This window comes from Trichosurus vulpecula, chromosome 1 (assembly GCF_011100635.1).
Source record: "Trichosurus vulpecula isolate mTriVul1 chromosome 1, mTriVul1.pri, whole genome shotgun sequence".
NCBI lineage: Eukaryota > Metazoa > Chordata > Mammalia > Diprotodontia > Phalangeridae > Trichosurus > Trichosurus vulpecula.
The window spans coordinates 295,059,745-295,085,521 of record NC_050573.1 but is presented as its reverse complement, the minus strand read 5'-3'; positions in this window follow the sequence as shown (position 1 = coordinate 295,085,521).

The following is a 25,777-nucleotide window of genomic DNA, read 5'->3' as shown; positions in this document are numbered from 1 at the left end:
AGAGCAAAAGAACTGGGGCCCCAACTGAAAATATCATATCCAGCAAAGTAAAGCATTCTGAATGAAAAAAAAAATGGACATTTGATCAACTGTCAAACTTTCAGGACTCTGTTAAAAAAAAAAAAAACCCTGAAGTCAATAGAATATTTGACACACAGGAGTCAAGAGAAATATAAGGTATATACCAATGGCCAATCACAAGGGACTAAATAAGGATGGAATGTTTACCTTTTATGTATGGAAAATGTAAAACCTATGTCTAAGATTGTTACCAGTAATTAGGTAGCTTATAAGAAAGATTGAGGTAGACCTGAGTATGATATGACTTCAAAAAGTAAAACCATTCAAAAATAGCTACAAGAGTAATTATCTTATACAAATGAAGTGCAAGAGGAAGGACCAATACAGAGAAATTAGATGGGAGAGGAGAGCTGTTAGTTCTGGAAACCTACTTTCAGTGGGAATGGGTGTGAGAGGGGAAAATATATATACATTTAGAAGAGCAGAAAAGTCTAACTTTAGAAAGAAATAAAACTCTAAGGGGATAGGGAGTGGGGAGAGGATAAAAGAGGGATCTTTAGAGGGGAGGATGAGGGAATAGGTTAAAATGGGGATAGAGAAGGGTGTTTAGATGTAGGGGAATGAGAGGATAAGGGAGGGATTGCTGGAGACAGGGTAGGTTAAGTAATAGGAGGGCAAGGTAGAAGATAAAAGTAAAGTAGAGAAGTTAGGAGTGATAGGAAAAAAGATATGCACAAGCATAATAGCAACATTATGAGTAGAATCTCTTAGGAAAATTATATGTGTATGTATATACACATATATACATACATATATGTGTGTATATGTGTATATATGTATAAGTGTATGTATATATCAATACCTATATATAACTATCCATGCTCAGTTGTAGCCTTGGGGTACATACAGTATTTAATATATAGGCTTTCTTGAAGTGATATATTATTGCTATATAGTCTGAATCCTCTCCTACTTTCTGCTGTGCACATGATGTTTTTTTTCTCTTTTTCTTTTGTATTTAACTTTATAATGTTTCTTTTTCTTTTCTTGTTATATATTTAAATTTTAGTATTTGTCTAAAATTTAAAAATAAATGGGACTCAAGAGCAGAGAGAAGCAGTGAGATCCAGCTCAGAAAAATGAGAGAAACACCAGAGTAAAATGGCAGCAGGATAGCCTAACAGGATTCAAATTCCCTCCCCATGATCTGCAATGACTTAGCCGTGGTAAGAAGTAATTAGAGGTCACAGTTAGCAACATTTGCATTCTAAGAGTTCCAATAGGCCAAGAGCCTGGACCCATGTGAGAGAAGTTACAGGTCTCAAGATCCTGAATCTTCATTTAAAGACTCCCCATATTGAATGGGTGAATCAAACATCAACTGGGAACGATGTTTTACTGCCTGTGCTCATTTGCAGCCTAAAAAGAGAAGTGACCGTGAGGGCTAATCAAGTTGAATTGTGCACTTCTTAAAATTCCTAAGTTCTGAGCAACTTATAGACTGTCTGGGAACTGCTTGAATCTGGGAGAGGCTACAAGGGGTGCAGTGAGGAGGCAAATATTTTATTATGTTTTGTTTATTACTTTTATTCATGCTATGTCAAAAATAAAAAAAAAAAAAAAAAAGAAAACTAAGTACAGGCAAGTACACTGCTCCATTATGCCAAGGTCTATGAAACATAAAAACAAAAGGAAGAGAGTTTGTCAATAGTTTAGTGTCTATACCTTTCATTTGATAATAGAATAATAGGATTACAGATCTAAAGATGGACAATATGTCAAGACAACATTTGGCCCAGTTCCTGGCCTTTTGCTTATCTTATTTTCACTTTTACAATGAGGCAACTGACATTCAAAGAGTTTAAGGGACTTGCCCAAAGTCACATAGCTATTGTTTATCAGGTAATCAGCTTAGAGATACTGTCCATTGACTTGATTGCGTATGTGTCTCATATCTTTAACAATATTGCAACATCTTTAAGGGAAGAGATACTGTTTCCTTTGTTTCTTCTACAAAGCCTGGGACACACAGGCAGGTTTAGCACCCTCTACACAGCGGGTACTGAATAAATGCATGCCGACCAATTTATTACTCAAGGTATGAATATTTGAACTGTACTGTTCTAGAAAATATAGTGCTATTGACCGGAGGATAATAGAGAACATGTGCTACAGTCAAGCAGCACACTGGACCAGGAGGCCAGAGATAGGAACCCAATAGGCTTCCCTACCTCTGGAACTTTTATATCCAACCCGGTAATCCACCCAGGACACATTGCCATCTTCCTGTCCCATGAATATTCACTCAAACCTGACTTCTAACTCTTCTAGCTCTAGGTTCTGTAAGTAAGTGAATATTACCATCATTTTCTGGAAAATGAATGTCAATTGACTACCCTACACACACTTGTGGATTCCTCAGACCAAACCTCCCTTGCTGGACAACTACTCACTTACAATGTATCCTCTATTGGAATACTAGTTCTTCTAGGTCAAGAATTGTCTCTCTTTTGTTGTCTTGTGAACTTTAGAGACTATGACATTATGTAAGTGGTTAACAAATGCTTTTTCATTCATTCATTCTGAATTATGTGTCATCATTAATGTTTATATTTTGACTTTTCATTCAATGGAAAAGTATGTGTTTCTATCAATTGAAAGAATTAATTCTCCTATTTTTCTGGATTGATCAAAGAAGGAAATTTTAATCTTGAGACATTTATAAGAAGTATTCCTTCTTATAGTATGTCTCTCCTTCCTCCTGCACTGAGAAGAAGGTGTTAGATTAATTCACTAGTGCATTTTAAAATCCTGGATGATATATTTGTGCAAAGTTTAGCAATGTTGCTAAGAGTTGGAAAAATAATGTGCCACCTTGATATAATTTTGAATTCTCTTCCAAAGCACCAGTTTTTCTCTTCTAGTGTTCAAGTACTAATGTTTTATTTAACCTTATTAAAATAAAATATTATCCTTAAATATAAAATATTCTTTTTTTGAAATCCAATGTTTCAATAAATCAACACTTATATAATAAATTAATTTAAAATTTATAAAAGAGAAACTGGCACCAGTGTGTTAGAACTTATGTTTTAAACATAAGATACTCCTAATGGAAACAAATTTTTAACAATAATTCTCAGACATATGTTTAGCATTGTATGTGATAATGCTAATAAACAAATGAGCCTATATATTTAATCTAAATAAACCAAAGTAGATTTGATAATGAGGGAAAACAACCACTTACCTTAAACTACGGAATAGAAAATAATAACAATGCTCTTAATAAACTGAAAACTGAAAAGAAATTGCTTATAGTATGATTTCAAATAATAAGATGCTAAGTACAAAAGGCATAGAACACAACACATAAGTAAGCTCATTTTTTTTTCTTAATAGTCACAGACAATGGTAGAACTAATTGAAAACCAATAAATTTAGTACAGGCAGCACACGGGTCTCTATCTTACTCTGCCTATACATCAATAGGTCATTCTCAGTTAATTAAGTGAAGACATAATCAGCTTAATTTATGTAGTTCAAGGAAGTTAATGATATCTTAGTACAGTACCTGACGTTTGGCCTGCCCATATAACTTGTGTTATATGCCCAAGTCTATTCTACCACTGTTCAAATTTAGCACACTGTTTCTCTAGAGCACAGATCTCATGTTCCAGTTTTCTTTCAAAAGCTTGCAAATTAGCCAATTTTGAATTTGTTGCTCAAATGAAATTCTGTTAGATATATAGGTTACTTTAAAAATGACTTGATGTAACAATGTATTCTGGAATATAGTTTATACCCCCATTAGCTGAGATTCCTCCACAAATATTTAAATGAAACAAGTATACAACAACAAATAATAAACCCAGAGTAAGAATTTAAACACACCCACTTATGCATCCCTGACATACACCACAGTGGCAGAAAATATGAGGTTGAAAGATTTAAAAATTGTTTTATATATTAGTATAAATTGTGTTGCATTTCAGGACCAGGTTTTGTACCTCAGCAAGCAGCTCATCTTCCTTTTTCTTGAAGAGAAAGAGTTTCTTTCTGCCGTCTCTGTAGCTCATCTTCTCTTTTCTGAAGCTGCAAGTTTACACACAAAGACAAACCACAATGTCAACCAATTGGACCTCACTTAAGGAACCTGGAAGATCGATTTGTAAAGCAAAGGATGAACAGGACCCCATTTCTGAAGTACGTTGCTCAAACTGCTCTTTCATTAAAAGATGCTCTTTCTTATTGATTTTGGCTTAAGTAATGAGAAAGCTTATCCAAAAATCTTTAGCATTTGGGCTCAAGTTAAGGAAATCAATACAGTCATTTCCCATTTGAACTGCATATGTGAGTTTTATGTACGAGAGACAAGACAAAGCCAAAATCGGATAAATCGATAGGCTTGTCAATAGAACACGAAGCTGACAAATGGTGTTTTTAAGCAATTAAAGTGAGCTGTAAACATACATAGGCTAATCAATTACAACATTTCTCTATTAACAATTTTTAATTTGTACAAATAGTGCATGAAAAAGTAAATCCTTAGGAATGATCAGAAGTAAGCATGCTGCCTCATCCTATTCCAGCAATTTCAAGAAAGCCTTTACAGAGCACATAGATATCTTTATATCTGTCAAAGTAAATTAAAGGTTTAATTAGTCAGGGTGTGCTTGAATATCACATAATTATCTCTATATAAACTACTGAAATAACTTATAAACATGCAAATTACAGACCAAATAGATGCACCTTTCTTCTTTTAAAAAATGCTAATATGAACACTCCAATACTTCAAAGAGTTGATAACAAAATATTTCGTCCTATTAATTGATGGTGATTTTGAAAATCAATGTTAAATTAATGAAGAATGATATTTTTCCTAAACTCAATTAATGTTCTTTCACAATTAAAACCTTTAAAGCCTTCTATCACTAAAAAAGAAAATGTTCTGTCTTTCCTGTAGTTTCTTAAAAACATTTTTCATTTTCGTAATGACCAGCAATGAAAATATCCAGTCATTACTTTCTATGTCATTATCCTGAAATATTCAGGGAAATTGCTGTACAGATTACTGAGTATAATTCATATTAAGGGAAGATATTCATATCATTAAAATGCAGATAAAACATTTGTTTTTAATAAAAAATGATATAGCAAAAGTAAAAGGTTAATTGAAAAGCAAAATAAACTACCAAGTTTAGCAAGGCACATTACCTAGATTAACAGAAATCAATGAAATCATTAAAACAATTAATAACTTAGAGCTCTATTCAGACTAAGACAAACTCTGTGGTTATTACAATGCGGATACAAAGCTACAGAGACTTATCTATCCTGACTGGGTAATTTCCTCTCTTCTGTAACAAATCCGTAATGCACACAATGGGCATTACCTTGCTACCCATTCTTCCTACGAAATGAAAGACCTTCTGAATCCTACTAGCATCTAGGCTAAGTGAATCAGATGAACCACAGTCCTAACTGAATGGAGAGAATCTTTCCCCCAGTGGTCATGATTTAAAGTGGGCCATTAATGAATAAATGGCATTAATCAAAGTCTCCTGGCTTTCATTATGGAACTCAGTCTGCTCCCTAGGTAGAAGATTTTCAATGTCCTGTGCATACTGGAACGATAATCAGGGGAGTATAGACAGGAAAATACAGAAATACAGGGAGTATACCTACAATAAGCATGAAGACTTTCGGGTAGACCTAACTCTGGGAAGAAACCCAAAATAAGCAAACACATACAATGTAGTGGGTTCACTTAGACAAATCTCCAACAAATGTTTGTCTGTGAGGAAGAAGAATTAGAATTTCAAGCCCTCCTTTATCCACACAAGAAATATCAGAGATAAAACTCTAGGTATTGGAATAAGGTGAAAGAACACTATTGCTATAAGCCAGAAAGGGGGAGAGTCTTTACAAATTATGCTATAAAATTACAGTTCTGTTTTCAAGTGACCTTAATTATTTCAGTTCCTGAACAAAATATGAAAGTAGAGAAGGTATTTCAAGCCTGTATCAAGGCTGTCATGACCATCACACTAAAGAAAACTTTTGCTATCCTCTCTTTTTGTTTGTTTTTCTTCTCAAGATCAACACAAAACATGACTGCTGCCTATAGTTTCTTGTACTTTGGCCAACAACAGCAGAGAGACTTGGTCCCTGGTCACTTATAACAGTACTGTTCTGGTGATACCCAATTATGATAAGGTTCAAAGAGCCATGAGGAGATGGGGAGGGGGGGAGGGAGAGGGAAGGGTACATATTTTTAACATATTAGACTTATCTTTTTTTTTCAATTAAAAATCTATTTTCTCTTCCTTCTACTTCTTCCCCCTCTCACTGGGGGGAAAAATATAAAAAGAAACAAAAGCCTTTGTAATAAATACACATAGTCAAGCAAAATAAATTCACACATTGCCCATATCCAAAAGATGCATAGTTATATAATTCTGCCTCCTGAGACTATCATCTCTCTGTCAGGACATGAAGAACATGCTTCATCATTGGTCCTCTGGAATCAGGTGTTCATTGGAATTCTTTGTCCATTATCTTGATCAGAATTCTTAAGTCTTTCAAAGCTGTCTGTCTTTACAATGTTGTTATTCTATAAATTGTTCTTCTGGTTCTGCTTGTTTCACTTTGCGTCATTTCATAAAAGTCTTCCCAATTTTCTATGAAATCATCAAAGTGATTTCTTACAAAAATAATGATCTACTACATTCACGTATATTTGTTCAGCCATTCCTCAAGTGATGGACACCTCCTCGGTTTCTAGTTCCTTGCCACTATAAAAACAGTTGCTAAAAATAAGTCTGTACATGTTATTCTTTCTCATTACCCTCTCTCCTTTATTCTTTACTCTTTCTTTGACTTCTTTGGAGTATAGGCCTACGAATTTGTTTTAACAATATTTTTCCGATAGTGGTCTTGTTCTTTTTTTAATGCTCATTTTTCATTTTCTATTCATAAAGAGAATGTTTTAATTGGCTAAATTGAAATTTTTCAACAAGCCCTTATAAATAGCTATAAAATAGTAATTTTTTTTCACGGCATGATTTTATTTGTAACTCTGTATATATACTTCTCCCCCTTCCCACTTCTAGTCTCTTTACTTTCCTCCAGATTTTTTTTCTCCACTTTTATTCTTAACATTTGTTAGTACCATTCAATTTCTCTCTCTCAGTACTTGATGAGGATTTCTGTTCAATTCCAACTTAATTCCCTTCCTCCTTTCCCATTAACCTTTAATAGATATACTTGCTATCTCTTCTTTACTTGCCATCTAGCTGATTCATCTCCCACTCTTTCCTTAATATGATACAAGTGAGAAAGACATCCCAATACTCTATAAATAATAAATATATATATATACATATAAATTATATACCCAAAGAACAGGGATCAATTATACCTTAAGTACAAATATTATTTGGTGGTTTAAGGAAAAACAATTATCCTACTTAGGAATCTGGGGCATAGTCAGTGCAGGGCAGATAGCAGTAGAGATGCTCTGTAATTAACAGGGGTCAGGGCAAGCAGCTGGCAACAAGAATATCAACTTCAGGGGTGCAAAGCTTGAGACAAAAGAGGAAGCAGTTGGTGAGGTAGAAATATGAAAGGGATAATGTACTCCACCAGTTATGAGGACTTCAGACATATTGAGTTGATGAGCTATGGCTCCTTAGAAATCATTGCTCTGATAAATTCTAAGACCATTCTGAGTCCTTTTACCTTTCTAGGCACAGAGCTACCTATTTGTCCCCAAATAGAATCCTAATTATTAAAAGGGACCTCAGTTATGTATAGCAGTATTAGTACATATGGTGCCAAGGAACATCCTTCGATCCTGAGAGAGTATTTTTGTTCTCTGTTTTGGATAGTAGGGACTCATCTTCTGGATTCAGTTGGATCTCAGCGGGGATGACCTTGCTCCCAGAGGGGCCTGCATATTTATATATGTTATCTGAACTTCTCATTAATCTTGCAAAGTATAAAAGTTATTATTATCTCTCCAGAGCTGATAACTTAGGTTCAGTTTAAATGGTTTAAACAAAGTCACACAGGTAGGAGGTTGTGAAGTCCCATTGATAACTTACCTAAACATGGTCAAAACCAAATTATCTTACTCCAGGTCTTATCTTCCTCCCAATTTCCTTATTTATGTCCTCCCAGTCAATCAGTTTTCAATTCATTCAGTCATCTTTGACTTTCCCCGTTTTCTCACCTCCTATATCAAATCAGTTGCCACGACACTGTTCATTTTATCTCCATGATATGCAGTGTTCTTTGCATAAATATCCTGTACCAATAAGATGGCCAATAAGCAGACCTTAGTTCAGGCCCTCATCACCTCTCACTTGGATTATCATATTAGCTTTCTAACTGCTTCCCTGGTTTCAGTTTCTCCCCCTCTCTAGTGAAACAGCTAATCAGATAATCTTCCTAATGCATAGGATTGACACTGTCAGTGTACCTCCCTGCAGGGCAGAAACTGTGTCATTTCATTTTGAGCATGGCTAGCCTAATGTTCTGCACATAGTCGGAAAGAGGCGAGCATTTATTAAGCACCTACTTTGTGCCAGACACTGTGCTAAGCTCTTAACAAATATCATCTCATTTGGTCCTCCCAACAACCTTGGGAGATAAATGCTATTATTATTCTCATTTAGTAATGAGCTGAGACAGAGAGAGGCCAAGTGACTTGCCCAGGGTCACACAGCTAGCAAGTGCCTTCTGTCAGATCTGAATTCGGGTCTTCCTAACTCTAGGCCCAAGACTCTCTCTGTCCACTGTACTACCTAGCTGCCTCTAATAGGTACATAATAAATGGTGAATTTAATTTGCTGAATTCTGGCTCCTAATCTAATACTCTTCCTACCCCTTCCTCCTATAATTTGTTCATAAGGATCAAGGTCCTCACCCTCCGGTTTTCTAGTTTAATGAAATTTATTCCCCTTCCCCAGTCCCTTAAATGTTTTCACTCCTTTTCAGAAAGAGTTTGACCCCACTGCCCCAAAGTATCATACCTTTCTTCGCCCTTTACTCCCTTGATCCTTAATTCTGCTGTTGTCTCCCCTCCGTTAATTCCCTACCCTGAGTCATCTCCACAATCTACTTTCTCCTTTCCTCCTCCTGAGTCCCAGGAGGAATTTCCTTCTGGGGTAGCCATGAAACCACAGTAACTGGGTCCATAACAAATTTGTTCTATTTAACTTAAATTAGACTCTCTGCATGGTTGACCCTTTTGAATTCATCTGAAAAATGGGAAAAATTACATTTGCGGTGCCAACCTCACTGGATTCTTTTGAGGAAATCATATTTGTAAATCTTAGAGTGCTGTGGTTTTAGATGTCAGTTATTACTATTGAACCACAGAATTTCAGAATTGGGAGGTGCCTCCATAGTCATCTAGGCCTGACCTGGACAAAAACCTCTTTCATAACAAGCCTAAAAATGACTATTCCACATTTTCTTAACTTAGAGGCAGCTATGTAGTAGAGTAGATAGAATGCTAGATATGGCGTTTGGAAGACCTGAGTTCAAATCCTGTCTCAGACACTTACTACCTCTATAATCTTGGGCAAGTCACTTACCTTCAGTCTACCTCAGTTTCCTCATCTGTATAGTGGGGATAATATTAGCACCTACCTCCCAGAGTTGTTGTAAGGATAAAATGGGATATCAGTAAAATGTTTTGCAAACCTTAAAGAACTATATAAATGCTAGTTATAGTGTGGCTAATATTATTATCATTTCTATTAAAATCTCCAGTAAAGAGGAAGTCCATTCCACTTTTGTTTAGCTCTGAGGTTTTTCTTATGCCAACCTAAAATTGCCTCTAACTTTTTTACTTATTGCTCCTAGTGCTCTTTTCTAGGACAAAACCAAACAAAGCTGATCCCTCTTGCACATGACAGCTCTTCACTGACTTGAAGACAGCTATGATATAGCCCCTGAGTCTTCTCAGGTTAAATACCACCAGTTTCTTGAGCCATTCCATATAACGCATGATCTCCTGCCAAATGAATTGTCCTCCTCTATATGTGATTTAGCTCATCGGTATCCTTCCAGAAATGTGGTACCCAGAATGAGGTATTATTCTAAGTGAGGTCTGACCAAAGCAAAGTAAGGCAGCACTGTTTACCTCCTTCCTAGAGCTATGCCTCTCAATAAAATTTAAAACTACTACTATTATTATTATTATTATCTGATTAAGTACTCTGTACAGACCAGGGAATCAGGACTACCTCAGGCCTCCCTAAGTTTAGTCAGGATATGTTCCATTCGTTTGAGGGAAACAAGTTGCCCCTGGCTATTTGACACTACTCTGGAACTTTGGTTTCCTTCTTCTTTATCATCCTGTGATAGATTTGCTGTTGCTTTTTTTAAAAATTTCAATCATAAATCCATCTCTGCCCTCTGGATGGTTTGCTGATCCTACTCTTCCACAGTTGCTATGTTACATGAACCAGCCCTTTACTTCTGGCTCCTGGGAATCTGTTTTATTAACTCAATATAGGATTTTTCACTATCCTAGAAGAAGCCTATTGCTGTTGCCTCTAAACATTTATCATTCTTCTGATACCTCTCCAGGAACACTGTGCAATAAATAAGCCTATATCCTTCAGGTACCATGGGTATCTACCATCAACCCTGTTCAAGTTTTTACGTCCCATCTCATGACTCCCCAGTACCAAGTAGGGCACTTGTTTGCTTTGTAACATATTCTCTGCCCTCATCTGTGGTCCAGGCCACAGAGAATGGCATGGAGTAGAGTAGAGTAGAATGGAATGGAGTGGAGTGGAATGCAGTGGAGTGGAATAGGATGGATTGGAGTGGAGTAGAATGGACTGGAGTGAAATGAAGTAGAGTGGAGTGGAATGGAAAGGAATTGAATTGAGTGGAGTGGAGTGGAGTGAGTGGAGTGGAGTGGAATGGAATGGAATGAAACAGAATAGAGTTTAGTGGAGTAGAATGGACTGGAATGGGAAAGCATTTTTTAAGTGCTCACCACATACCAAGTGCTGTGTTTAGTGCTTAGGATACACGTAGAAAAGTGAGGCTGGTTCTGCTCTTGAGAAACTCATTCTCTAACTGTAGGAGATAACACACAAATGAAGGTTCCATTTATGACGGAAGGAAAGACGAGGTGTTACAAAGGTTGGACAGGTAAAGTAATAGGCCATATGGAAAGGTCTTAAGAATCTTAGGAAGCAATGACAGGGAAAGTGATGCCTGACAGTGGAGTCCCAAAGTCAGAACATAGAGAGGTGGTAGAATATCTATCACAGGTATAGGGATGGGGTACTCAGCTTATAGCTGAGTGTCTGTATACAGTAGCTGATAGAAACTGGGCAATGGAGACTATTGGAGAAGGGGAAAGTTTGTGCCTTTAGGACATGGTATCTTGGTGGGGGGGAGTCATTCATTGACAGGGAGGGACAAAGGGAGGGAAATTGCCCTATTGTCTACCTTTTTACCTTTGCATAAGCCCTGAAAGGCTAACAATCTAGTCAAGGAGGCATAAAATACACCAAAACAATAAATAACAATATGAAAAACCTTATTTTACTTGATGAATGATATATAATATAAGATGTAACTTGAATGGGTACAGGCTTTTGATCCTCATCCAGATCATGCCCACTAACAGGTGTTCCACAGTATTCTGTCCTGGGCACTTTTCTCTTCTCTCTCTATACCACTTCCATGGGAATGGATGAGATCATTAAGTGAAGAAGATCTGAATGAGGATTCACCAAAAAAGACAGTCAGATAGATAGGGTCCAGAGCCAAAATGAAGGCCCTCAAGAAAGGAAATACAAATGGGGGAAGGGAGCAGTGAGGCAAAGGGATGTTACAAGTTGAGGAGGCTCCAACATTAAGGGAAGTTCTAAAGTAAGAAGGAAGCTGGATTATGGTGACACAATCCAGAGGGTCAAAAGTGCTGCTGGGAGCTGGGAAATAGACCTGGAGTAGGTGCTACACATAAAAGTATTTATCTCTAAATTTCTGTATGTAAGATATTTTTTGAGTTTTAAATTTAAAAATACTTTAGGTATTTACAAAAAAAAGGTAATTTAATCACTCTGACCCATTTTGGCACATAAATTTATAGAAACTGCTTTAAAATTGTACTCAACTGAATACTTTGGGAACTATATTTTATATTGCATTATGTGAAAATAAAATATGGTTCCAAGTGATCAAAATCCATTCAATATAATCAGAGTCTGTATTGGATCCCATCCAAGGACTTCATTAAAAGGCAGTCACACCTTCAAGTTAATTCTACAGAAAGGATCCCTAGTGCAGCATTCATGAGGGATTTCAGTAACCAGAGACAAGTGTGAACTAGTCCATCTTATATTATTTTTATTCCTGTATTTCTCATAATGTATAAATTTTTCACCCAAGTATGAAAATTTATTGACTTCCCTCTTGAGTGATAAGGATTATTTTAATATGAATTATTTTATTTATTTTATAACGGTACTCCAAAGGCTTAATATAGTTGGCATTTACATTACTCTCTAAATATTTTGTGATAATTTTGGTTTTTTGCCCTAGATAGGTAGGTAGATAAATGAAAATTACATTGAATATAACTAATTTTAAAATGAAGGAAAAATATGTAGTGCCAAGATTTGTCATGTGTTAATCTCTGGTTCCAGGTCTGTCAGGCCTTCCGTTATAAATCTGGATTTCAGAGTTTTCATATCTTGGTCATTTTCAACTGCGCAATGATAAAACTTCACATACATATTGTCAGCAAATAGGTAGAATATTATTTTTCATAAATAATGTGAATCAAAAAAGATTTTTTGTCATTATTGTTGTTGATGGAGTGTGGTAGGGTGAAGGGATAGATTACAAGCTACTTAAAGCATTTTTCCACTAGCCTTAGGTTCAGTAAAACATATCTTCAATTTATAAAATGACTTTTTTACAGATAGCTAATGTGCATTTGGAGAAGTCTTTTCATATTCTCAAAGAAAACTGTTCAAATCCTGCCTATGTCCAGACAGTGCTAGAGCATGTAAGGGATAAGTCTGGCAGCTTTCAGGAGCCATTTATCTGCAGGGCATAACAACTGTCTTTCTCAGTACAAGTTTGAAATGGTTGAATTTCAGGGAAGGAGAGAGAGTTGTTCATTGAGCATTAGCTATCTGCTGACCAGTCCATAGTTATGCAATGCAGAATCCTCTTTAATAGACTATATTTTCTACTACTGGCACCCTATTTCAGGCCTTTATCATTCCATATCTGGCCTAGTACAAAAAGTCTCCTAATAAGTCACCAAACCACTGGCTTCTTTGACCTCTAATCCATCTTGCTCCTTCCTACAAAATTCATATTCTTCTATCACTTCCAACCTTTCCCTTCCCTTCTTAAAAGTCTTTGGTGACCTCCCATTCCCTATGAAATAAAGCCTAAACTCTTGAGTCTGCTATTAATAGCCCTTCCCAAGCTGATACCAACCTACCCTTTTCACATTATCACTAGAATCCAACAATTAAATAAACATTTATTATGTACTAACTACGTGTGAAGCACTATGCAAGGCTCTGGGGCATACAAAGACAAAAAATTATACAGCCCCTGTCTTCAGTGATCTTATGTTCTAATGAAAGGGCTATGAAAATTATACAAAACAAGGGTCATAAAAATAGAATGTGATGATTACAGAGGAGTAATCAAAAATGTCATAAGAAAAGGATGCTTCTCATCAGGAGGAACCAAGGAAGACTTTGAAAGTGTGGGGGGAAGTGAGAATTAGCAATTGTGAACTAACCACTGGAAATATGGAGCGTGTGTCTTGTAAAGGATAAGGACTGTATGAAATGAATTAAAGAATGCAGATTACAAGAAGGAGAGTGCTATGAAAGGAAACCAGAAATGCCAGTTGGAACCAGATTATGGAGAGAGGAGCTGTGGGATTTCTAGTTTATCTTTCGGGCTACTGGAAACCACTGAAGGTGTCTGAGCAGATCTCAGCATTAGGAAGATTAATTTGTATAGAGACTATTATAATAGTCAATGAGGACATGGACCAAATTGCTAGGCAGTACTAGTGGATAAGAGGTAAGAAATACAAGGTATCATGTTGAAATTACTGGACTTGACTTGTTAAAATGACAGACAAGTGACTAGATGGAGGGAATGAAGGAAAAGAAAGAGTAGAAGGCTTTCCTGAGGTTTTGAGCCTGAGTGTCAGGATTGATGGTGATGCCCATGACAGAACTATGGACACTGAAATTTTTGCTTTCTTTATATCTATCTCATCTTTCTGATTGAAAGCAACAGTTAAACTATGGAGAAAATAAGACAGGTACCAGAGTTGATTGGTGTCTGTCTTAAAGTAATCTAATCAGGGAGATGAACATAACATAGACAAAGCGATTTGGGAACAGAAACAGTCAATATAGAATCAAAAACAAAATTCTGTGTATATACTATAAGTGCTATGGTTACAAGAAGGGAAAAATCAGGTTGGGTCAGAGAAGTAATCATAGAAGTATTAGTATTATAGTAATCATAGAAGTATTATAGTAATAGTATATAGTATAGTATTAGTATTATAGTAATCATAGTATATAGTATAGTATTAGTATTATAGTAATCATAGAAGTATTAGTAATATAATAATGGCATTTATATAACACTTTGAGGTTTACAAAGTGCTTTGCATATGCTAAGTGACTTGATCCCCACAAACACTCCATGAATTAAGTGTTATTGTTATCCCCCTTTTACAGATAAGGAAACGGAGGCACAAAGAGGTTAAGGTCACACAGCTAATAAATGTCAAAGGCAGGATTTATGCTTAAGTCTTCCTGATTCCAAGTCCTGTGTTCTATTTGCTGTACCACCTAGAAAAAGAAAGTGATAGCAATGACAAAGAGAAAGATAAGAAGAAATCTAAGTGGCATTTCAAAGGAAGAAATATCAGAATTTGATGACAAATAACAGAGAAGGTTGTTAAAAATCAAAACAAGTACTATGGGAAGAACCATTGAATTCTTTAAAGAATATAGAAAAAATCTCAGATTGTTTAAGTATTTCAAGTGACATATAAACAGTGAGATCTTTAACATCCACAGCGGAAAAGGCACCATCTTTGGAATTAGGGGACTTCAGTACATATCCCACCTCTGATACTGTATGACTGTCAAGTCACTTCACTTTTATGGGTCTCAGTTTCCTGAAATCTAAAATGAGATGTTTGGGTGCCAGTGGATGGTCTCTGAAGTTCCTTCCACTCTAGATCTATGATGCTATGAAACATCTAGGCCTGTAATTCTTTTTTAAAAACCCATAACATGATCAATTTATCCATTTGTATAAAATTCTCTTCATATTTGTCTATTCATGACAATTTTGATTTTGTATTTTAATCCTTATGGCCGGTATTTTGCATTGACTTGCTCAGGCTCCTTATTGGTAAAATTAAGTGATTGGAGTATAAGGTCCTTCTAACATCCTTCTCAGCTCTGATATTTTATGATTCTATTATTTGATAGTGGGATCATAGATTTAGAGCTGAAAAATAGTCTAGTGGTCATTGATTTCAACCCCTTTATTGTATTTATGAGGAAACTGAAGCAAAGAGAGATTGAGTGACTTACCCAGGGTCACACAATTAGTAATATCTTCCTTACTCTTCCAATACTCCACTATACACACTGAAACACACACACACACACACATACATATATACACTTTTGTGTGTGTATATATATATATGTATATATATATACACATATATATATGTATGTATTAGAGAGAGACAGAGACAGAGATATAGATGCTTTAAAAAGTTTCAGGTGATTGACTTCAAATTTCTCAATAAAATTTAAAGCAAGCTTGTATAACTGAGAAAGTTGTCCACACTTAGAGAGCATATCTGAATCTCTTCACTTCTGTTACAATTGGTCATTAATCCCTGACTTTCTCTGTGTATCACATCAAAACAAAAAGAAGAGGACAGAAGATTTGGGAAAAGTTCAAACCATCCAGTGAAACTGTAAACCTAGAATTCCACATTGTCACAGAAAGCCAGGAATAACTTGCAACAGGGATAATTCATAGGGATCACTCTACCTGAAGCTGTAGAATCTTAGGACCTATACATAAGCGACCTACCCCTAAAAGAAAGATGCTATTTCAGGGGTGTGAGAAGAGTGAACTTGGAAGAGAATGCTTCAGTACTTGCATTTTTAGGAATTAATATAACTATCTTTCAAAAAAAGGCTAAAGGAACAAAGCAACAAACAGCAGCACATTAACCCAGGCTTTGGGAATTCATTTATTAATATAAATAAAGCCACAATTATAGCCACATGTTTCTGGATGCCCAAGGCAGGTATCTCTCCTAGGCTCTTTCAACTGGCATTTCCAGGTTCTCCCCAAAGAAGACATTATTACCATATAGGTTATAAGGATTGAAGAACTAGCTACAGAGGCCAAGACTAAAAGAGATGTAGTCTTGCTCTTTGGCAAATTTTCTACCCATTTACACAGAGGGTACCTTCTGGGTGTGCTCTGAGCATCCAATAACCAGTCCATTTCACGTGTTGCAAGTAAGAGTCCATAAATTGTTTAAGGTTGGTATCATTACTGATATTTTTCAATCAGCCACTTTATATTCAGACTGCAGTCATCTATATGTTACAAATTATAAATTACAAAGAAAATATATCAGTAGTTACTTTCCTAAATCATTCTGACTACACTTTGCTTCAGACATAGAGAAAGCATGGTACATGGAAAATATGTATATATAGCTACTCTTGTCTTCAGCCTCTGTCTTCCACATGACCAGCTAACACCTCATTTTAAACCTTAAGCAAATACAAGAATCTCTTTCAGACTTGTGGCCTTATATCTAGCAAGAACTCCATCACAGTTGTATACCCCCTTAGTTTTTCCAAGTGAAAGGCAGTGTGGTAGATGGGAAATAGCATTAGACCTAGAGTTAGAAAGTTCTGGGTTCAGATTCCACCTCTGAGACTAACTAGCTATGTAACTATTGTGTTCACTTAACCTCTCTGCACCTCAGGTCTCTTTTCCGTAAAGTGAGAATAACGTTACCTGCAGTATTTACTTCGCAGGGTTCTGTGAGGATCTAAGATACATAAAATGTTTTGCAAACCATAAAGTGTTGCATAAGTGTCAGTTATTTTTGAAGTGTTTTCCCATAATCATCTCTCAGAATAACTCCAAACACTTCTCACTCTTTGAATGTTATGTTCTATACCCATTTTAAGTCTTATTTTTAAAGTAAATGACTAGAGATTTCTTTAAAAACCTGTTACCACAATTACAGTTTTATGTTTTTATATTCACATAGCACCCATACAGGTGTGAGAACTAAAGTAATAGAGCTAACAGAGAGATGCCTCAGAGCCAAGAAGACCTGGGTTCAAATACATCTCAGAAACATACTGGCTATGGGACCTTGGACAAGTCACTTAGCCTCTCACCATCCTAGACATTCTCTTTAACATCATTATCGTCATCATCATAACTGACATTTATATTACATCTACTAAGTGCCAGGCACTATGCTAAGAGCTTTACAAATATTATCTCTTTGTTCTCACAATTGTGTTGGGAGGTGGGTGTTATTATCCCCATTTTACAAATGAGGAAACTGAGGCAAATGGAGAGGGTCAATGACTTTCCCAGGATCACACAATTAGTTTAAGTGTTTGAGGTCACATTTGAACTCAGGTCTTCCTGACTCCAGCTCTAGTACTCTATTCACTGCACCACCTAGACCTAGAAATCTCAGAGCAGTTGCCAACTTGCATTGCTCACAGAGTTATTTCTTCACTGGGATTTCCCTACATTTATGGAATCAGAGTAAGATCAAAATATATATGCACAGTGTTGGTCTCCATTGAATTTTCTCTTCTTCACTTTACAGTGATTTCCTTAATGTAGTATCTTTCAGTCACTGTGGAAGACAATCCTTCTAAACCATAGCAGAGTTCCATGAGATGCCAAAACAAAGAAGTGCTTTGTGGTCAACTTTCTGGAAATAAGCTGAACTCTGACCTTAAATAGGGTTGCCTTCAGGCAGAAATTTGTCAGCATGCCCATACCTTTCCAGGTTGTCAGGACCTTCTAGGACTTACACTCTGCAGGCATAGCCTTCAAGAACCGAGGAGTGACTCAATAAAGCATGAAAAAAGGACTTTTCTCCCCCTTTAAAATGTAAAACTCTGTGAGGACCAGGACTGGTTTTACCTTTCTTTGAATAAGAAGTTCTTAGCACAGTACGTAACATATAGTAAAGGCTTGATAAATATTGATTGATCAATGGACTGACTGACTGATTGGTTGACTTTAGCCAGGACACCCCTTTAATAATTCATAATTTTGTCCATGCCAAAGAATGACAACCTAAGGAATCTGACTTTGATTCAGTAGGCAACGAAGTAGCATGATTATACGGGGAAGATTAAATTCATAGTACTGTGAAGACTGTATGGGATAAAGATGTTGGCTTATTAGTATTCAATCCAAAAGCAATCTTTGCAACAAATAGATGGCTACTTTGACAGTTGAACTTGGCCTCCCATTCTCCAAAATTGAGCAGCAGGATGTAATAGAATAAATACTGGATTTGGAGTCAGAAGAGTGAGGTTCAAATCTTAATATCCACTTCATACATGTGTGATCTTGAGTCATCTATCAACTAATCAACACAAATTTATTAGAGACTTATCATGTGCCAGGTACTGTGTCAGGTGTTGGGCATACAAAGACAAAGAATCAAACAATCATTTGTCTCAAGGAGCTTACATTGTATCTAGGAAAAAGTCTCTCTGGGATTCAGTGACTTCTCTGAAAAGCATGGGTTTAGACTCCATGAACTGCGAGGTACTTTTCCAGCTCTATACCTATGATCTTATGACCTTGTGACTGAGAATATCAATAGAAAAAAATAAGTGGTCATGACCGTCCTGTGACCATAGTCATGAAAAAGTCTGCTTAGTACATCTTTTTTGTTGTTATTTTTATGCACCAATGTAAACTGTTAATTTCCACTGAGAATACCACCAGTCATGTCTTTCTCCACTTAAGCTTATTACCAATTTGATTGTTACAATCATTTTCTTATTAGTTTTTCTATCTGTATACCTAAATTGAGTCTCTGTCTGCAGTATAACAGAAAGAACCTGGAATTTGGGAGTCAGGAGGTATGGATTTAGATCCTGACTCTTCTGCTAACTTCACTTTGTGACTTTGGAAAAACATCTTCTCTGAGCTTCAGTTTTCTTATATAAAATATAAGAAAGTTGTTTAGAAAGTTTCTAAGGCAGTGCACCCAAGTAGTGGTTTGATGGGCTCCTTATAACAACTCTTACTCCATCATATTGGTGAACTTTATCCAGACAGACTATATAATTAAGAGTTTTTTCTTTCTCTTCAAAAAGATTTAGGTAAATTCCAAATAAAAACTTAAACATTGAGGATTCAAATATTACTTACATAAAAAAATGTCTACAAAATTATTGTATTGGATTAAGTAAAATTATACGGGTCTATACCATATAATAGTGTTATATTTATAGGTGATATTGCAAATCAATAACAATTGGTTCTGCTTGATGCCAGAGGGCTTAATGAGGGGTAATGAGTTGAAGTAAGAGCGAGGCAGTTTTCATTTAGATATAGAAAAACTAAACTTACTAACAGTTAAAGCAACGAAAAGAGAGAATTAGCTTTCCCAAGAATCAGTGTATTCCTATAATTGCAGGTCATGAAAGTCAGAGACTGGCAAAGTCTGAAAGGACCTTAAAAGTTATCTCTTGCATCCCCAACGTTTTACAGACAAGGAAGTCAAGTATTTAAAGACTAGACATCCATTGCTTAGAAATGTTGTGAAGAGGACTCATCTAATTATTGAGGAGCAGCCTCAACATAGCAGGAGGAATTTTAGACTTGCAGTCAGGAGACTTAGGTTTGAGTTCAGTTCCAAAGCTTATGAGCTGTTGCAAATCTTGGAAAATCATTTTGATCACCTTTCCAAGTGTGTTTCCTCATCTGCAAAATGGGGATAATAAGACTTATGCCTTGAATTTCACCAAACTGTTAGGATCGAAGGACTTTCCCATAGAAATGTGAGTTATTTTAATTTCTTCTTCGTCACTGTCATCATTGTTCTCATCGTCATCACTCACGATCATCATCTATGGTTGAGCTGCACTTTTTATTTATTCACTGTTGCCAAACTTACAGCAGAATTTTTTTTGGAAATTACATCTATATATTTCTTATTAGAAGTTAACTCCTGAAATCAATGAACTTTATTATCTGTGTCCTTGATAATGCCTACAAGAAAAAAAAAAGGTCTTGAATATAGTTTGCACGTAGACGTTTGTTTGTTGTCTCCTCCTCTAGATTGTGAGCTCCTTGAGGCCAGGGACTGTCTTTTATTTTTCCCTGTGTCCCCAAAAAAGTAGCACAATGCCAAGCACATAGTGTGTGCTTAATAAATGCTTGTTGATTGACTGATGGTTATGTGTTTCAAAAGAAGAGGAAAACCATATATGTTTTAAGTGCTGGGAAAGAGAAAATTGAATTGGGAACAGAAGTGTGCAAATTGCAAAAGAATTCAATTTTCATCATCACTATGGAATGTCATAAAAAAGTGGGAATTTAGAAGGACACACAAAGGAAGACCAGTGAAATCTGCTCAAATTGGATTAACAACAAAATACTAAATCCATCAATCAACCAATCAAATGAAGCTGAGGTTAAAAGGTACTTCCTTTTGTTGAAGATCTTTGTGATAGGTAGTGATTTCATCAGAGAATTTTCATAGAGATCTGAAATTTGTTGTATTGAATATTTTTTGGTAAGGTGTTTTATTATGGGGGTGGCGTTGTAAATGAATACAGTAAAGACAACATGGCATAATAAAGTTCTGAACTTGGATTCAGTAAGATCTAGGTTCAAATCCTGCCAATACTGATTGTGTGACCTTAAACAAGTTTTTTGGCCTCTCTGTATCTCAATTTATTCACCTCTAAAATAAAGGGGTTAGACTTCATGACCTCTGGGGACCTTTCTAGATATGTTTATGGCTTTATGATCCTGAAGGATTATGTCAATAAATTGGCTGTAGATTTACCCTAATTGATTTTTAAAAAAGCGTGCAGGATTTTTCATAATGAATTATGAGAGCGCAAGTCATGAATACTGTTGCGATGGTGGTAGTGGTGGTGGTTATTGTTGTTTAAGTCCTAGATGCTACTGATAAATTGGAAGTTAGTTTTAAAAAAAAAGGGAGGGCGCTTTTGAAATTAATCCCTATTTAGGGAAAACAGTCACTCAAGAAATCTTTTTCTCCTAAGAGAGTATTATTTTCTGACAAATATGTTTTACATTCATTTTCATTCAGTGGCAAAAAATGAAAATCCACACTTCAGTTCCTTTTTATTGAAAAGAATAGTTTTCTAGTATGTACCTTTGTAAAAATTCTTTTTACAATCTAAAACAAGAAACTAAAAGATAAACATAAGTTACAGTAAAGGAGATGTCCAACAATTCTCTCTAAGAATAATGAAGCAATCAGAGTTAAATATTTCAATGGATCCATAATCTCATTGATATAGGTATTCCCTTTATTAATATAGATCACAATTGTTCTATACTTCTTATCCTGTATAGCTCCTACCCATGCCTTTCCACTGATCATCTCCCAGAGGGTTTGCTCAGTTTACTGGAGGTCCTTCTTTAGGTATTAAAAAATAAATATTGGGTATTTGTGTTACCTTTGGAATGTGGCTCTGTTTCCCTATTGTCATAATCCTTTGAATGAGAATATTATAGGAAAAAAAAAAAGCACTATCATGTCCCTCCCAGGACAGCATTATTTTGATCCTTAACAAGTCTCTTCAGTAGACTATATTTTATTTTCTAGCACAAATTTAAACTGTGAATCTTAATCTAGCATACCACCACCCAGTCTTTTCTTCATATCTTTCTCTACTTCCTTTTCCAGCAATATATTTCCTAAATGATATCACTGTCAAAAAGTTGCAAATTTTCTAGGCAATTTAAGATAAATTTGGTTGTTTGTTTTCATCTAAAAAATGAAAGTACACGAAAAAATTATTCGACATGAAGGTCCTAATCTGATGACTCACTATGGAATGATAATGACCCCAGGCTCCTGAAAATGGATGCCACAAAACTACAATCTCTGTCAGCTCTTAGCAAGTTGGGAAGAATTCTGACCTGGTGACAGAAGATGTCTGTCATCTAAGGACCAACGTAGCTGCACTGGGAAAGATCTGCTGCTAGATTGGCTCAAGATAATGATTTTTTTCTGGCCATAATAATTCTCTCATTAGTTCCTCCTGTGCCTAAAATAACATGTCACTAATAAATATTTAGTGACCTAAATTGAATTGTAAAGTGGAGGACATAGCATCAGTGGAAGAAGTCTCTATACCAACAAAGCCTGGAGCATTGAATTGTTTTAGTTGGCTTCTTCAAACAACCAATCCAAGAACATTTATTAAGCATTTCTGGTGGGGTATGGGCCCTGGGAAACCCTCCCCACCCCCAACTCTCCTTGAATTTTCCAACATGGTCAAGTCTCTGGCATTTGCCTGAGGCATGGACCCATCCCAGTAATCCTCCCAACTGACCTTTCCTTGTGGCCTATGCCCAGTCTCTCTCAATTCTCTGTTACCTTGAACCTAGCCCAGCCCTTCACTGTCTACAACCCACCCTTAATCCCTTCTAGACCCCGTTCCCCCTTGGTCACATGGTCCAGGTTCCTGGTGCTCATTGAGGGCACCCAGTCCTTCTCTGTTATCTCCTAGTCACGCCAGACTAGTTGGCCACTCCTAGATCCTTCCCAGAGTCTTTCTGTATATAAGATCCATCTTGCCTCCATTAAGGTGCTCAAATGCTTTAAGATTCTAGCCAATGGTTCAGATTTAGTCTGGCCAATGTTGTGGATTGTTAGAATCATGCCCACCCTCATCAGTTTTCTAAATAAACTTAGTTTTTGGCTAAAAGAAGACTTGGGTTGAATTTGTTCAAGGCAGGATCATTATGTCACTATTTAGGGGTCCCATCACCTAAACCTCAACATGTCCAATGCTCTAGGCCCTCTGTTAGCCACTGAGGGAATAAAAGCAACAATGATACAGCCCTAGTTCTTGATATTTTCTATCAAGCAGAAATAACATACACACACATACATATACATATATTATATATATATATATATATATATATGTAAATATAAAGCATATATAAGTTAATTAGGGGGCACTAGCATCAAAGGAGTTCAAGATAGGGCTCATGTAAGAAGTAATACTAGAGATGAACTTTGAAAGGAGCTCTTATGTGCTCCCTTCAAACTAATCATTTAATTACCCAATCTAATTCTGTTGTTCAATCCTGCCTGACTCTCTGTGACCCCATCCATTATGGGGTTTTCTTGGCAGAAACTGGAGCAGTTTTGCAATTTCCTTCTTCAGTGGGATTAAGGCAAACAAGTTAAGTGACTTGCCTAGGGTCACACAGCTGGTAAGTATCTGAGGCTGGATTTGAACTGGGATCTTCCTGATTCCAGGCCCAGCACTCTATCCACTAAGCCACTTTACTAATTCCAACTCTAAAAATCTTTCCATGATCCACATCCTTTTTGAGCTCTCTGTAGCATTTGACCCTGTTAACTACGTTCTCTTCCTTGATTCCCTGTCACCACTGGGTTTTCTAAACACTATCTTCTTTTGGATTTCTTCCTATCAAGCTGCTCCTTCTCTATTATGTTTGCTAGACCCTATCTTTGTTATGCTCACTAGCTGTGGGTGTTCCCTAAGACTCTGCGGGGGGCCCTCTTTTGTCTCTACACTGGTGTGGTAATTTCATCAGCAACCAAGAATTCATTTCTTAATAATAATGGGCCAATAGTGTCATATCTGTACAACAAGGACATATTATAACTTTGAAATAAGATGGAGGAAGAAAACAAACATTTTTTGACACATGAACTCTGAAACATGTACTCTAAATTAGCTATTTAATTTTCATTTCACTTATGAAAAAATAGAATTTAATACTACCCATATTTCTTTGGGGATTTTTATTTTTAATTAGACATGACTTGAGCTCACTATTTTGCCTCTGCTGAAATAACATCCAGAACTATGCATGCACACAGAGGACAGGTCTCTGCTGCTTTATAAATTATGTATACTTATACACACTCTGATTAATCTTTGAAAGAACACAATGAACGAGGACAAAACAAACAGCAATTGGTAAGTGAGTTTAGGTAAATCTCATTTCTGATTCTAAGAGTTCTATGGCGATTTGATTTTCATGAATTTAAATCTTTTGACACTAAGGTAGCTGCATTTCCTGAAAAGAAAAAAAAAAAGAAGAAACAATTCCCAGGTGATGATCCCAGGAATATTCCATATATTTCTAAATTGCTGCTAAGGCATATCAGTGAGAACCATTAAGAAGAAAATTTGTTTATTACACCTGCACCCTATAGTGATGCTATAATTATCAACCAGACTTACAGATATTGAAATGTATCTGTAATCTGTAATTAAACTGTAATTAAAAAGAGATCTCAACCAAACTATTAAATATTTTGGACTTTTTAAAATGTATTTTTTTCTTTTACTAAAATTTGATTAAAATTAAGTGATTGCTCATAACCAACAATATTGATCCCCACTTTCCCTTCATTAGAAATATCCAGTTTCACAAGTTAATTGAGGTCCATTGTAGCTCTGACCACTGTTAGGCATTTTTTGTCAGTAACTCCTTCATATCTAGAAAGCTCTCCCTCCTCACTCATGCCTTTTGGCTCCCCTGCAACCTTGTCAGCTTCCTCAAGAGGTCATTCTTATAGTCCCTCCCCTTCTCCCTCCTGCCTCAAGCTCCAGTGTTTTACAATACACAATGCAATGCAATAAATATTTATTAAGTGCCTGTCACTGGCCAAGCACTAAGCTAAAATCTAAGTACACAAATAAGAAAAAGAAAAGACAGCCCCAGCCCTCAAGGAGCTTAAAATCTAAGGGGGCAAGACAATATTCTAAAGGAAGGAGAAAAAGGGTAGAAGATACCTGGTGTGGGTAGAAGTGGAGTCCAATCTGAGGAGTATAGCTGGTAGAAAATGCTTTACCTCTGAGATTATCTTCCATATAGCTTTTATTTATATAGTAGTTTGCATGTTGTCTCCCACCTTAATTTAAGGACAGAAACCATTTGATTTTTTCCCTTTCTTTGTGTACCCAGCATTTAGCACAGTGTCTGGTAAATAGTAAGTGTTTAATAAATCCTTGTTGACTGACTAGTTCAATGGCATATATAGTTTTCTCTGAGTTATCATTGATCAAGATTTTAGAAGGCACAAAAACATGCTACAAAATGAAAGTCAGAGTTTTAAAATTTAGATCTGCTACAAAAATTGTTTCACATATGTTAATTTGTTTCAATGGATTGATATATTAGGGAACAATCTGAGTATACCTCAGATTTTGAGTTTGCTTTTGTGTGTTTTTTTTTTCCCATAAGAAATAACAAGAATGCAGAAAACTACACCATTTTGCAATAACACTGCAACTCTTCCACAAGCAAACCTCAGGTTTTTGTCAAGCACAATGCTATTTTTCGTCTGTCTTCTAATGTGGTAGGAGATGTGCACAGAGGAAGACTGGGCTGCATTGCCCACTGCCCCCAT